This window comes from Cicer arietinum, chromosome 8, assembly GCF_000331145.2.
Source record: "Cicer arietinum cultivar CDC Frontier isolate Library 1 chromosome 8, Cicar.CDCFrontier_v2.0, whole genome shotgun sequence".
In the NCBI taxonomy this organism is placed as follows: Eukaryota; Viridiplantae; Streptophyta; class Magnoliopsida; order Fabales; family Fabaceae; genus Cicer; species Cicer arietinum.
Window position 1 is genome coordinate 25,848,387 of NC_021167.2, and position 15,660 is coordinate 25,864,046.

At 34.2% G+C, this 15,660-nt stretch overlaps 1 long non-coding RNA gene across 1 annotated transcript; it reads right to left on the reverse strand.

The window, feature by feature from the left end:
• Nucleotides 1-802: 802 nt before the first annotated feature.
• LOC140918992 (uncharacterized) lies at nt 803-1,383 on the reverse strand. Its single transcript, XR_012161510.1, has 2 exons — nt 1,263-1,383; nt 803-1,171 (listed from the first exon to the last, which is right to left on the reverse strand). It is a non-coding gene; the product is annotated as an uncharacterized lncRNA (long non-coding RNA).
• Nucleotides 1,384-15,660: the final 14,277 nt, after the last annotated feature.

Here is a 15,660-nt window from a genome sequence, read left to right on the forward strand (position 1 = left end):
ATAAAAGCGCTATAAAACATGTAAATACAACGCGCGCTTGTTATGCACATTTTACAGCGCTTCTTCACAAAAAGCGCTGTAATATGCACCCCGTCATATGAGTTATGGGTGTGCATATTACAGCGCTTTCTCACAAAAGCGCTGTAATATGCCCACCCATAATTTCATATATGGGCGTACATATTACAGCGCTTACTCGAAAAAGCGCTGTAATATGCACCCCGTCATATGAGTTATGGGTGTACATATTACAGCGCTTTCTCGAAGAAGCGCTGTAATATGCCCACCCATAATTTCATATATGGGTGTGCATATTACAGCGCTTTCTCGAAAAAGCGCTGTAAAATGCCTACCCATAATTTCATATTATGGGTCTGCATTTTACAGCGCTTTTCTTGTACATATTACAGCGCTTTCTCACGGAAGCGCTGTTGAAGGTGCACCATTAAAGCGCTTTAGAACAACATTTTACACCGCTTTTTAAAAAAAGCGCTGTAAAATGTGTTATTTTTTTTTTTTAAACGCTGTAAATTAATTATTTGAAATGAAAAATGCTTTTTAGCTTTTTATGGCACTTTTTTTAAAAAGCGCTGTCTTTTATCTTTGTACCCAAAATTATTTTTGATCCAAAATCACTTCACAATCAGTAGAACAGAACATATTACAGACAATCAGTAGAACAGAACATATTACAGACAATCAGTAGAACAGAACATATTACAGACAATCAGTAGAACAGAACATATTACAGACAATCAGTAGAACAGAACATATTATAGACAATCAGTTCACACAATCAATAGAACATAAATCAGAACTCTGTAACTTTTTTAACATATATGTAACTCTGTAATTTACAACCTAAGTAACTACATTCAGATACATATATACAACCTAATTTACAACCTAATTACCTACATTCAGATCCATTATATAATAACTAACAGATCCATTATATGCATATATTGTGTCCTATGATCATTTACATATAATAACTAACAGAATATACATTATATGCACTAGCTACCATATAATATTCAGATCCCTTGCCCAGCACAAGCTATTTCCCAGAAAATCAAATAATTTTCATGTCAAGCACGTACTGACACCATTCTTCCTTTAATTCCATCAGATCTTCCTCAGAATATGATGGACTGGAATTGGCAAAGTACTGCAATATAAAAATTGAACATATTATATTAAGTTAGTATCAAATATATAGATAATTTATATATGAAAATCATATAATGCAAATACCGTACCGTTTCTGGGATAATAGTTTTATTCTTCTCAACAATCTCCTTCATGAATCTCAATATGTAGTACCCACAGTCGATGTTATTTGTTTGACGAGGGCACTTTATTGAGATCCATGTAATGTTATTAGACTTCTGCTTCGACACTTTAGCACCTCTTTGAGCTCGATAAACTTTTAAGGCACTATCGAATGAATAAATGTGATTATTAGAGCATGAATATTTATATATATATATATATATAAATATTCATGCTCTAATAATCACATTTATTCATTCGATAGTGCCTTAAAAGTTTATCGAGCTCAAAGAGGTGCTAAAGTGTCGAAGCAGAAGTCTAATAACATTACATGGATCTCAATAAAGTGCCCTCGTCAAACAAATAACATCGACTGTGGGTACTACATATTGAGATTCATGAAGGAGATTGTTGAGAAGAATAAAACTATTATCCCAGAAACGGTACGGTATTTGCATTATATGATTTTCATATATAAATTATCTATATATTTGATACTAACTTAATATAATATGTTCAATTTTTATATTGCAGTACTTTGCCAATTCCAGTCCATCATATTCTGAGGAAGATCTGATGGAATTAAAGGAAGAATGGTGTCAGTACGTGCTTGACATGAAAATTATTTGATTTTCTGGGAAATAGCTTGCTGCTGGGCAAGGGATCTGAATATTATATGGTAGCTAGTGCATATAATGTATATTCTGTTAGTTATTATATGTAAATGATCATAGGACACAATATATGAACATGCATATGGATCTGAATGTAGTTTAGGTTGTAAATTAGGTTATATATATATACGTATCTGAATGTAGGTAATTAGGTTGTAAATTAGGTTGTATATATGTATCTGAATGTAGTTACTTAGGTTGTAAATTACAGAGTTACATATATGTTAAAAAAGTTACAGAGTTCTGATTTATGTTCTACTGATTGTGTGAACTGCTTATGGTATTTGAATATGTTTTGTTGTTGTGTGCACTGATTGTGAAGTGATTTTGGATCAAAAATAATTTTGGGCACAAAGATAAAAGACAACGCTTTTTAAAAAAAAAAAGAAGTCAAACGTGGTGCAACTATCATGCAGAAAGTCATTAAAGCAAGGAGTAATGGCATTAAATTTGAGGTATACTATATATACTCTGTTTGCTGTGTGTTTTTTTATCTTTTTTTAGGGTTTAGGGCATGTACTTACTATATGAGTTTATTAGGTTGGCTGGAACGAGAGTGGTCAGCCAGTTGACCCCAACAGCTCCATGTTTGTAAGCTACATTGGGGCTGTTGTTCGTCAAAATGTCCCAATAACAATAGACAACTGGAGAGATAAGGCGTTGAAGGATGCCAAAGATATCATCTGGAATGACATTCAAGTAAATATTTTGATCTACTCTTTTGTCATTTATAATTTTTTTTCTGTAAAATACATTACTTATAATTGTTTTCATTGCAGACCACTTTTGTTCTTGATGAGGAACGAAAGTCATATGTTTTGAGAGTTGCTGGGAAAATCCATCGTGGATTTAGATCCCATCTCTCAAATTTCTATCTAAAAGATAGAGAAGGAAACACAAATGCTGAACCTCCAAAGATATATCAACATTATATATCAAAGGATGAATGGAGTGCATTTGTTTCCAAACGTTCTGACCCGGCGTTTGTCGTAAGTTATTAATTTATTAGCATTTGTGTTTTATTATTCATATTCGTAGCGTATTTTAAATTTTTACACAATTGCTATTTTTTTTTTATATAGAATATTAGTAAGGCAAATCGCGAACGGGCAAGCAACCCAAAACACCCATACAAGAAATCACGTATGGGATATGCACGCCTTGAACAACAAATTGTAAGTAATTAAACATCACTTTTATATAATGAAGTAATTTGTATTATAAACTATAGTGTGTAACTAATTTGTATTATTTTGTTTATGATTTTAACGAATAGAGAAAAGACACCCAAGCCGATCAACCCTTGGGTCGTCATATCTTATGGAAGGAAGCGCGTGTTAACAAAGAAGGAGTGGTTGATAATGAAAATGTCAAGAAAGTTGTAGAACTTTGTGTAAGTATATTATCACTTTAATATTTTTTAATATTGTATTTTAAAAATGCTATTGAACTTATCTTTTTAATGTTACATGTATTTTAGGAAACTATTGAACAAAGTTCTGAAACTCAAGAGGGCAACAAGGATACGTGCAGGGACATTCTTGGGAAAGTGTTTAATGTCCCTGAGTATTCCGGTCGAGTGAGGGGGAAAGGATTTGGCGTAACTCCCAAAAGCTTTTTTCCTCAAGAGAAGCGCCAAAAACCTTCCAACGAGGAAGTATTAGAGAAGCTCAGAATCTTATCGGAGCAAGTGGCACTCTTGGTGAATACGAATAAAGACAAGCAACTTCCGGTTCAGCTCCAACCTGAAATACAAATGGAGAGTGAAACCGGGAGTTGCAACGTCGGTTTGAAGAGTATTCCCGAGGTAATTAATTACTTACTACTTACTTGCTTATGTAATTACTTATGTATTAAACAAACTTATATATTAACTGTACTTATGTTTTAACTATTGATGTAGGGTGTCACTACATGTGTCCTATACTTGTCCTCGCCGACTCAACGGAAGGTGGGAAAAGGAATATTGTACAATACTTCGGGAGAAGTATTGCACAATATTCCGATCCCCGCGGGCCATGTCAAAGTATCGCCTACGGTTGCTTTCGAACCAACTGCACCGTTGCCCATACCGGACAACGATGGAGATATGAAGTTCTTAAGCGACGCTATTGGCAGTTACGTGGCATGGCCCACACACCTTGTTGCCCTCGAAAAAAAGATTCCCAAGGACAAATCAGTTACATCTCCCGAAAAGGTTTGTCACATTTATTGCCTAAGGTTTTTTATTTTTTCAGATTCAATAAACTAACATTTTACCTCATTTTTGTAGGTCCAAATAAATAAACCACCCCTACAGCCAAAAAAAGGCAGCAGACCTCAAAAATTGGAGGTTAATAGGGCTGCCAAACTACAAAGGCTGGAGGGTAATAAAGCTGCAAAACTTGCAGCAACAAAAAATCTGGATCGGGGAAAATCGGTCGCTGCTGCTGCTGCTCCTAATAAAAGTCAGCCACGCCTTGGTAAATACGGGGCGTGTCTTGACATCCAAATAAAAAGGAACATGGGCAGCAGCAACGATTCGCCCATTGTACAAATGAATCAAGACATCTTTGGAGATGAGTATATTGAGTACCTCGAAAAGGAGCAAATGTACGATCTTCTCGAACATAAGGAGCTGAGTGTTACTGTAATCAGCTTGTACATAAGGTAAAAAATACTTTTAATTGCATTTATTTGTAATTAATTAAATGTATTGGTAATTAATCTAGTTTAAAATTTTCATTGAAGGTTTTTGTACGAGAAGGTCGTGTGCACGAGGAAACTGTCAAATAAATACTCATTCTTGTCTCCGCATAAGATGTCGATGTTCAAACTCGATCCAGACAATGTAAAACACTACATTGTAGATATGTTTTTAAGAAATAAAGAAAGTGATAAATTGTTCTTGGCACCATATAATTCAGGGTACGTAATTTTATCTTTTTTAATTGATGAGAATTTAATTTATTAGTTGTCTATAAACAAAATTGCTTAACCAATTTTTTGTTGTTGTAGGGCACATTGGGTGCTATTTGCAATCAATGCGGTCTCTGAAGTGATATACTATTTGGATCCCGTGCACGGCGATTACACCAATCACCCCGGAATAAAGAATATGCTCGACACGTAAGTAATATTCATTTATTTCTTACATATATATATTTATATATATATATATATAAATATATATATGTAAGAAATAAATGAATATTACTTACGTGTCGAGCATATTCTTTATTCCGGGGTGATTGGTGTAATCGCCGTGCACGGGATCCAAATAGTATATCACTTCAGAGACCGCATTGATTGCAAATAGCACCCAATGTGCCCTACAACAACAAAAAATTGGTTAAGCAATTTTGTTTATAGACAACTAATAAATTAAATTCTCATCAATTAAAAAAGATAAAATTACGTACCCTGAATTATATGGTGCCAAGAACAATTTATCACTTTCTTTATTTCTTAAAAACATATCTACAATGTAGTGTTTTACATTGTCTGGATCGAGTTTGAACATCGACATCTTATGCGGAGACAAGAATGAGTATTTATTTGACAGTTTCCTCGTGCACACGACCTTCTCGTACAAAAACCTTCAATGAAAATTTTAAACTAGATTAATTACCAATACATTTAATTAATTACAAATAAATGCAATTAAAAGTATTTTTTACCTTATGTACAAGCTGATTACAGTAACACTCAGCTCCTTATGTTCGAGAAGATCGTACATTTGCTCCTTTTCGAGGTATTCAATATACTCATCTCCAAAGATGTCTTGATTCATTTGTACAATGGGCGAATCGTTGCTGCTGCCCATGTTCCTTTTTATTTGGATGTCAAGACACGCCCCGTATTTACCAAGGCGTGGCTGACTTTTATTAGGAGCAGCAGCAGCAGCGACCGATTTTCCCCGATCCAGATTTTTTGTTGCTGCAAGTTTTGCAGCTTTATTACCCTCCAGCCTTTGTAGTTTGGCAGCCCTATTAACCTCCAATTTTTGAGGTCTGCTGCCTTTTTTTGGCTGTAGGGGTGGTTTATTTATTTGGACCTACAAAAATGAGGTAAAATGTTAGTTTATTGAATCTGAAAAAATAAAAAACCTTAGGCAATAAATGTGACAAACCTTTTCGGGAGATGTAACTGATTTGTCCTTGGGAATCTTTTTTTCGAGGGCAACAAGGTGTGTGGGCCATGCCACGTAACTGCCAATAGCGTCGCTTAAGAACTTCATATCTCCATCGTTGTCCGGTATGGGCAACGGTGCAGTTGGTTCGAAAGCAACCGTAGGCGATACTTTGACATGGCCCGCGGGGATCGGAATATTGTGCAATACTTCTCCCGAAGTATTGTGCAATATTCCTTTTCCCACCTTCCGTTGAGTCGGCGAGGACAAGTATAGGACACATGTAGTGACACCCTACATCAATAGTTAAAACATAAGTACAGTTAATATATAAGTTTGTTTAATACATAAGTAATTACATAAGCAAGTAAGTAGTAAGTAATTAATTACCTCGGGAATACTCTTCAAACCGACGTTGCAACTCCCGGTTTCACTCTCCATTTGTATTTCAGGTTGGAGCTGAACCGGAAGTTGCTTGTCTTTATTCGTATTCACCAAGAGTGCCACTTGCTCCGATAAGATTCTGAGCTTCTCTAATACTTCCTCGTTGGAAGGTTTTTGGCGCTTCTCTTGAGGAAAAAAGCTTTTGGGAGTTACGCCAAATCCTTTCCCCCTCACTCGACCGGAATACTCAGGGACATTAAACACTTTCCCAAGAATGTCCCTGCACGTATCCTTGTTGCCCTCTTGAGTTTCAGAACTTTGTTCAATAGTTTCCTAAAATACATGTAACATTAAAAAGATAAGTTCAATAGCATTTTTAAAATACAATATTAAAAAATATTAAAGTGATAATATACTTACACAAAGTTCTACAACTTTCTTGACATTTTCATTATCAACCACTCCTTCTTTGTTAACACGCGCTTCCTTCCATAAGATATGACGACCCAAGGGTTGATCGGCTTGGGTGTCTTTTCTCTATTCGTTAAAATCATAAACAAAATAATACAAATTAGTTACACACTATAGTTTATAATACAAATTACAAGTGATGTTTAATTACTTACAATTTTTTGTTCAAGGCGTGCATATCCCATACGTGATTTCTTGTATGGGTGTTTTGGGTTGCTTGCCCGTTCGCGATTTGCCTTACTAATATTCTATATAAAAAAAAAATAGCAATTGTGTAAAAATTTAAAATACGCTACGAATATGAATAATAAAACACAAATGCTAATAAATTAATCACTTACGACAAACGCCGGGTCAGAACGTTTGGAAACAAATGCACTCCATTCATCCTTTGATATATAATGTTGATATATCTTTGGAGGTTCAGCATTTGTGTTTCCTTCTCTATCTTTTAGATAGAAATTTGAGAGATGGGATCTAAATCCACGATGGATTTTCCCAGCAACTCTCAAAACATATGACTTTCGTTCCTCATCAAGAACAAAAGTGGTCTGCAATGAAAACAATTATAAGTAATGTATTTTACAGAAAAAAAATTATAAATGACAAAAGAGTAGATCAAAATATTTACTTGAATGTCATTCCAGATGATATCTTTGGCATCCTTCAACGCCTTATCTCTCCAGTTGTCTATTGTTATTGGGACATTTTGACGAACAACAGCCCCAATGTAGCTTACAAACATGGAGCTGTTGGGGTCAACTGGCTGACCACTCTCGTTCCAGCCAACCTAATAAACTCATATAGTAAGTACATGCCCTAAACCCTAAAAAAAGATAAAAAAACACACAGCAAACAGAGTATATATAGTATACCTCAAATTTAATGCCACTGCTCCGTGCTTTAATCACCCTTTGCATGATAGTTGCACCACGTTTGACTTCTTTTTCGTAAGTCTTAGAGGTGCCAACTTCTTCATTTTGAACTTCTAAATCTTTGTTTGTATCCATTTAACTACAACAAGTTCAACATGCACTTTAGTATAACATCAACAAGCTCAACATGGATCATGCATTATTATAAACAAACTCAACATGTATCAGTATATCTTAAAAAAGCTCAACATGCATTCTAATGATTACAAAAATTTAATAACATCAATACCTGAATAATGATGGTTCGAAGAAAGACGAAATGCAAAGAAAAGAGGGTTTGCAGAAAGTTCACAGAAATATGGTTCACAGAAATACGGTTTGAAGAAATACGTAATGAGGGTTACGTATTTCAATGAAAATATATTGTGTGAAATGGGAGAGATGATCTTGGATGGAAATAAGGTTCGAAATGAAGGAGATGATCGTGGAAATAAGGTTCGTAAAGGACGGGATGATAGGGTTTGCAAAAGAAGAGAAGAAATGAAGGTTGAGATGAAGGTTACGTAATGAAGAGGAAACTGAAGAGGTAACTGTTATATATACGTAACACTTTTACAGCGCTTTTTATAAGCCTTTTACAGCGCTTATTTTGTAAAGCGCTCTAAAAGGCTTCTTTAGTTAAATTTTTAAAAGGCTCTTTTACAGCGCTTTTTTCAAATAAGCGCTGTAAAAGACCTCCGTGTGTTATTATGTTATTTGAATGCCTTTTACAGCGCTTTTTTCAAATAAGCGCTGTAAAAGACCTCCGTGTGTTATTATGTTATTTGAATGCCTTTTACAGCGCTTTTTTCAAATAAGCGCTGTAAAAGACCTCCGTGTGTTATTATGTTATATGAATGCCTTTTACAGCGCTTTCACACATAAGCGCTCTAAAAGGCTTCTTTAGTTAAATTTTTAAAAGGCTCTTTTACAGCGCTTTTTTCAAATAAGCGCTGTAAAAGACCTCCGTGTGTTATTATGTTATATGAATGCCTTTTACAGCGCTTTCACACATAAGCGCTCTAAAAGGCTTCTTTAGTTAAATTTTTAAAAGGCTCTTTTACAGCGCTTTTTTCAAATAAGCGCTGTAAAAGACCTCCGTGTGTTATTATGTTATTTGAATGCCTTTTACAGCGCTTTTACACATAAGCGCTCTAAAATGTCTCTTTATGTTAATTTTAAGAGGCTCTTTTACAGCGCTTTTCCCAAATAAGCGCTGTAAAAGACCTCCGTGTGTTATTATGTTATATGAATGTTTTTTAAAGCCTTTTACAGCGCTTTTCCACATAAGCGCTCTAAAATGTCTCTTTATGTTAATTTTAAAAGGCTCTTTTACAGCGCTTTTTCCAAATAAGCGCTGTAAAAGGCCTTATTGTTTTTGTGTTTTGTTATGTTATGTTATTTTTTAAACAAGCTCAACATGCATGCAAAACCCACATAGTAGTAACTGGTCACCACAAAAATCCCTTCCTCTTCACCAAACTCTTCTCCTTTTATGCATCTTCTTCACAAACATCAAAGCTTACTCTTTCACAATTCAATCTCCACCTCAACACCCTTTTTATCTCTTTACATTCTCTTTCCTTCTTAAATCGAAACTTAATTGGTATTCAGGATCATTGCCATGTTGCGAAAAATGGGTTTGTGTCTGGTGTTTTTGGGGATTCCCATGATGCGTACAAGGTGTTTGAAGAAATGGGTTTGTGTCTGATGTTTTTTGGATTCCCATGATGCGTACAAGGTGTTTGAAGAAATGGGTTTGTGTCTGATGTTTTTTGGATTCCCATGATGCGTACAAGGTGTTTGAAGAAATTAGGTGTCTGATGAATATTATTTTTAAAGCTTTTTTACAGCGCTTTGTCAAATAAGCGCTGTAAAATGTCTTTTTTACTCACTTTCAAAAGAGTCGTTTACAGCGCTTTGTGTGAAAAGCGCTGTAAAAGGTATAAAACACTCATTATTTTATTTTTAAAAGGATCTTTTACAGCGCTTTTTAAGATAAGCGCTGTAAAATGTCTCTTTATTTTATTTTTGTGTTTGGTTTATTTGGGTTGGGATGACATTAAAAACATTTTTATCATTGTTTATTGGATTAAAAATATTGTTATCATTGTCTTTATCACAATACTTTAGGAGATGATGAATTATTAGAAATGAGTATTCTGAAGAATCTATATATATATATGCACTGAGCAAAAGAGAATCTCTCTATTCAGTTCAGTTCAGTTCATGTAAATTACTAATTTATATTCAGTTCAGTTCATGTAAATCAAGCTAAATATAAAACACTCATTGTTACATGAACTTGGTATAAAACACTCAAATCAAGCTAAATATAAGCAGAAAATAAATTAATCAGAAAATAAATTAATCAGAACTTAGTATAAAACACTCAATTCAGATTACATGCATATTTACAATAACACAGTTCAGATTACATGCATAGCTTATATAAAACAATTAAACATATATATACATTAAGATGCCCTTCTTCTTTTCCTGGTGACATTCACATTTGTTTGTCCATTTACAATACGAAACGATGGATTAATCCAAATTCCCTCATCATGATCATCTCTAAGATATAAACCATCATCAGTTGAATCAATTTCATGTGGTTGTTGTGATGTTGCAAATAAAAGATCATTACCAACATCTTCATCATTATTGTTATCATCACTTATTTTATTGGTCGATAGGACAACAGACCATTTATCATTAGAAGGATCAGTGACATAAAACACTTGTTGAGCTTGCGACGCTAAAATAAAAGGCTCGTCTTTGTATCCCACCCTATTAAAATCGACAAGCAAGAATCCTGACTCATCAATCCGAACGCCATTATTATTATCGACCCACTTGCAACCAAATATGGGAACACGAAACATTGTGTAGTCTAACTCCCATATGCGCTCGATAACCCCAAAATATGATAGATTTGCATATATTGGGTTTTTGTCTTTTGCACTTGAGACATGCATCGCTTCAGCTACGAGAGTGACTCCACTATTTTGCATAGTGGTCTGATCATCTTGTTCTTTGGTATAAAATGTGTAGCCGTTAATAACATAACCAGTGTAAGAAAAGACATGTAAGCTCGGACCATTTGCTAGCCACCTCAATCTATTTGAAATTGATCCGGGGTCTATATCAAATTTTGACATTATGTGATTTTTTAACCATGTTACAAAACTTCGATTGTGCTCTCGAGTTATCCAATTTTGATTCCTATTCATGTTCAAACGAGATAACTGATCAATGTGTATTGTAACATACGGTTGAACCTCATCATCATTGTGCAGAACATACAATTGTGCCTGCTCCCATTCTGTCCTTGATATAGTCAGTAGTCTCCTTCCAGTTATCCCTTCTCCTGATAGTCTTCCCGAATGACGAGACATGGGAAGCCCTATGGATTCAACATTGGACAGATATTCAGTACAAAATTCAGCAGCCTCTTCAACAATGTATCGTTCAGCAATACAACCTTCTGGTCGACTTCTACTTTTTACGTACCCTTTTAATATTTTCATATATCGTTCTATCGGATACATCCATCTCATATAAGCTGGCCCACAAAGTTGTGTCTCCTTAACCAGATGAACAGTAAGGTGAACCATTATATCAAAAAACGATGGTGGGAAATACATTTCAAGCTCACACAAAGTAACAACAATTTCCCTCTGCAATGTCGGTAATTTCTGAGGGTCGATCACTTTACTACAAATTTCCCTGAAGAAGAAACATAATCTAGTTAAGGCTAGTCGAACTTTTTCAGGTAAAATGGAACGTATACCTATTGGTAGCAAATGCTCCATTATAATATGACAATCATGGGTCTTCAAACCTTTTAACTTGAGGTCTTTCATACAAACCAAATTTTTAATGTTCGAAGAGTATCCTTCTGGAACTTTAACTTCGTGTAGAAATTTACATAAAACAATTTTTTCCTTTCTAGATAGAGTATGAGCGGCTGGAGGTAGATATGTGCGATTTCCTTTCTTTACTGGAGCCAGTTCATTTCTTATTCCCATATCGACCAAGTCCAATCTTGCATTGACGCCATCTTTAGACTTTCCTGGAACATTGAGTAACGTACCAATAACACTTTCAAATACATTTTTTTCAATATGCATCACATCGAGGAAATGTCTTACATACAATGACTTCCAATATGGCAATTCAAAGAAAATTGACTTTTTCTTCCACCCAGTTTTCACCAGCTCTCCCGCAAAAGGTTTGCCAAATTTATTGGTCAAACCTTGTACTTTTTCAAGTATTTGATATCCAGTCGGTGCTAAAGGAGCTTTACCTTCCTCTGATTTTCCATTGAATGCATTTCTCCACCCACGATACTGATGACTATAAGGTAAAAATCTACGATGTCCAAGAAACACATTCTTCTTACAATGTTTCAACCGCATCCAATTTGTACTCTCTTCACATATAGGACATGCACACTGACCTTTAATGCTATATCCTGATAAATTACCATATGCTGGAAAATCATTAATTATGCCGAACAACATAACCCTTAAATTGAAACATTCTTTCTTATACCCATCATAAACTTCCACACCTGTCTCCCACATACTTTTTAAATTTTCGATTAGAGGAGTCAAGTATACGTCGATATCATTCCCCGGTTGTTTGGGTCCAGAAATTAACAGAGACAACATCATAAACTTACGCTTCATACATAACCATGGAGGTAGGTTATATATTACCAAAATCACAGGCCACGTGCTATGTGAGATGCTTTGAAGACCATGTGGATTCATTCCATCAGTAGAAAGTGCAAGTCTTAGATTTCTTGACTCTATCCCGAATTCAGGATACTCGTGATCAATTTTTGCCCATTGTGGGGAATCTGCAGGGTGTCGAAACATTCCATCTCTAATTCTTTCATCTGCATGCCATGTCAAGTGTTTTGAATCTTCTTCACTGCGATACATGCGCCTAAATCTTGGTATTATAGGAAAATACCACACGACTTTTGCTGGAGTAGATTCTTTCTTCTTATATCGAGAGACATTGCATTTCGGACACGCCTTAAGTAGTTCATATTCGTTTCGAAATAAAATGCAATCGTTAGGACACGCATGAATCCTTTCGTAACTCATTCCAATAGAACACAAAATCCGTTTAGCCTCGTAGGTTCGACTGGGAAGTTCATTATCATCTGGCAACATATCTTTTATGAGTGTTAATAATTCCGTAAAGCTTTTATCAGACCATCCATTACTCGCTTTTAAGTTGTACAACTTTAATATCGCTGACAGTCTTGTGAATTTAGTACAACCATTATATAATTCTTTCTCTGCATCACTCAACAAACTTTCAAACATTTTAGGACAATCTCGAAGATCTTCTTCAACTGCTTTTGCAATCTCATCAACTCGGTCCGGCTCATATGTATCTGTATCGAAATCAGTTGAAGCATATGTAGAACTATTCTCAAAATTAATGTTTCCTTTTTTTTTCTCACCATGTCTTATCCAACATGTGTAGCTTTGATCAATTCCATTACATACTAGATGTCCTTCTAATTCATCTTCTCTAACACGTTTTCCAAAACAACATTTTAAACAAGGACAAACTACTCTATTTGGATCTTTTGCATTCTTCACTGCAAACTCAACAAACTCCTTCACTCCAATTTCATACTCTTTTGACAATCGATTGGCTGAAATCCATTTCCTATCCATATTATACCACCTATATAAATGCAGTAACAAAAATAATAAGCTTTCAAAACATATCAACAAGTTTCAAAAAGAAACCAATATCAACTAACAATTTCAAAACAGAACAGATCATGTGGTATGAGTTTTTGACAATTTTTGACAATTTCAAAACAGAACAGATCATGTGGTATGAGTTTTTGACAATTTTTGACAATTTCAAAACATAACAGATCATGTGTAAAAAATACCTTAGACAACGTAGATGGCCGCACAGTACGTAGAGGATATTAGGGTTCGCAACGTATATAATTATTTGAAAGATGTAGAGGATATGAGGGTTTCCAACGTATATAATTATTTGAAAGATGTAGAGGATATGAGGGTTTCCAACGTATATAATTATTTGAAAGATGTATTTTACAGCGCTTGTGAAAAACGCGCTGTAATAGGTAGTTAAATTCAATGAAAGCGCATGTGTTTTACAGCGCTTGTGAAAAAAGCGCTGTAATAGGTAGTTAAATTCAATGAAAGCGCATGTGTTTTACAGCGCTTGTGAAAAAAGCGCTGTAATAGGTAGTTAAATTCAATGAAAGCGCATGTGTTTTACAGCGCTTGTGAAAAAAGCGCTATAATAGGTAGTTAAATTCAATGAAAGCGCATGTGTTTTACAGCGCTTGTGAAAAAAGCGCTGTAATAAGTAGTTAAATTCAATGAAAGCGGATATGTTTTACATCGCTTGTGAAAAAAGCGCTGTAATAGGTAGTTAAATTCAATGAAAGCGCATGTGTTTTACAGCGCTTGTGAAAAAAGCGCTGTAACACATTTACGAAAGCGCTTCCGTTTACAGCGCTTTTTTGACAAGCGCTGTAAAATCCTTATAACGTGATGCGCAAACGTTATATGACCTACTACAGCGCTTGTTTTACAGCGCTTTACATAAAAAGCGCTGTAATAGGTTCCGTTATTTTTAAAATATAATTACAACAGCGCTTGTGTTTAGAAAGCGCTGTAAAATGGGCGCTGTTAAATGTCATTTCTGGCGTAGTGATGTTTGAGAGTTAAGAAGATAGAGTTTTGTTCCTCTTTGCATATGATTTCAGCTTATTAGTTAGTTAGTTAAGACAATCTTTGTAGTATATATAAGTAGTTTTCTATTGTCTAATTTGATTAATGAAATGTATAATTTAAATTTCTTTATTTTTGTTTCATTCACTGTTGTGAAATAACGATTATAGTATTATCACATAGTGGATTTTGATAAATCATCCATGAAAACCACAAAATATTGGATTTTCACCATTAAGACAATAGCGGTTACTATTTCAATTTTTGACTTTTTAAAAAATTAAAATTTTAGGTTTTTAAAAAATAATAAAACAGAATATTTATTTATTTAGGCCTCTGTACGGCTTCCCCTATTTGATTGCAACGCTATCAACTATTCACATAACAGATTTTTATTCTTTAGATATTTTTTTTAATCCATTATTAATAACACTTTTTTTAAATTTAAAAATGTTAAGCTTCTATTTAAATATTCATAAATTTTTTATGTCCATTCTAGACACATAAAAATAAACATAAAATAGTGTACACTATCAAGAGAATCAGAGTATGCATTAAAAAGAGTGTATTTTGTTATGTGTTTATGTTTATATCTCGAATTCTAGTTCATTTTTGTTTATACCAAAGCACCTTTATTTTATTTTTTTTATGTTAAATATCATTTCCTCGTTGTTGTTGTTTATTCAAATTAAGAGAGTACATTGGTTGAAATAATATAAATACAAATTTACTAAAATTGCAAATGATGAATTAGTGAACAAACTTACAACATCCATGTTAATAGCATAAAACTGAAAAACACCTACAAGTTTGACAAAATTAGAGTGGTTGGAATACCCATACCTCCGAATCTACAATGTTGATGACGTTGAAGTCATTGATTGAATATGTCTGTACAATATCAAAGTAAATATGAACAAAATAAATATGAAAAAAAAAAATCAAACTTCGAACTTAGTTAAGAGAATAAAAGAAAAAATACTAAGAAAAAAATGGTCTATGTGAAAATCAACTATTTAAGTAAAACGATAAAGAAAAAATGATGTAGCGGCGTGATTTTGGACTAAACATAGTTTCAA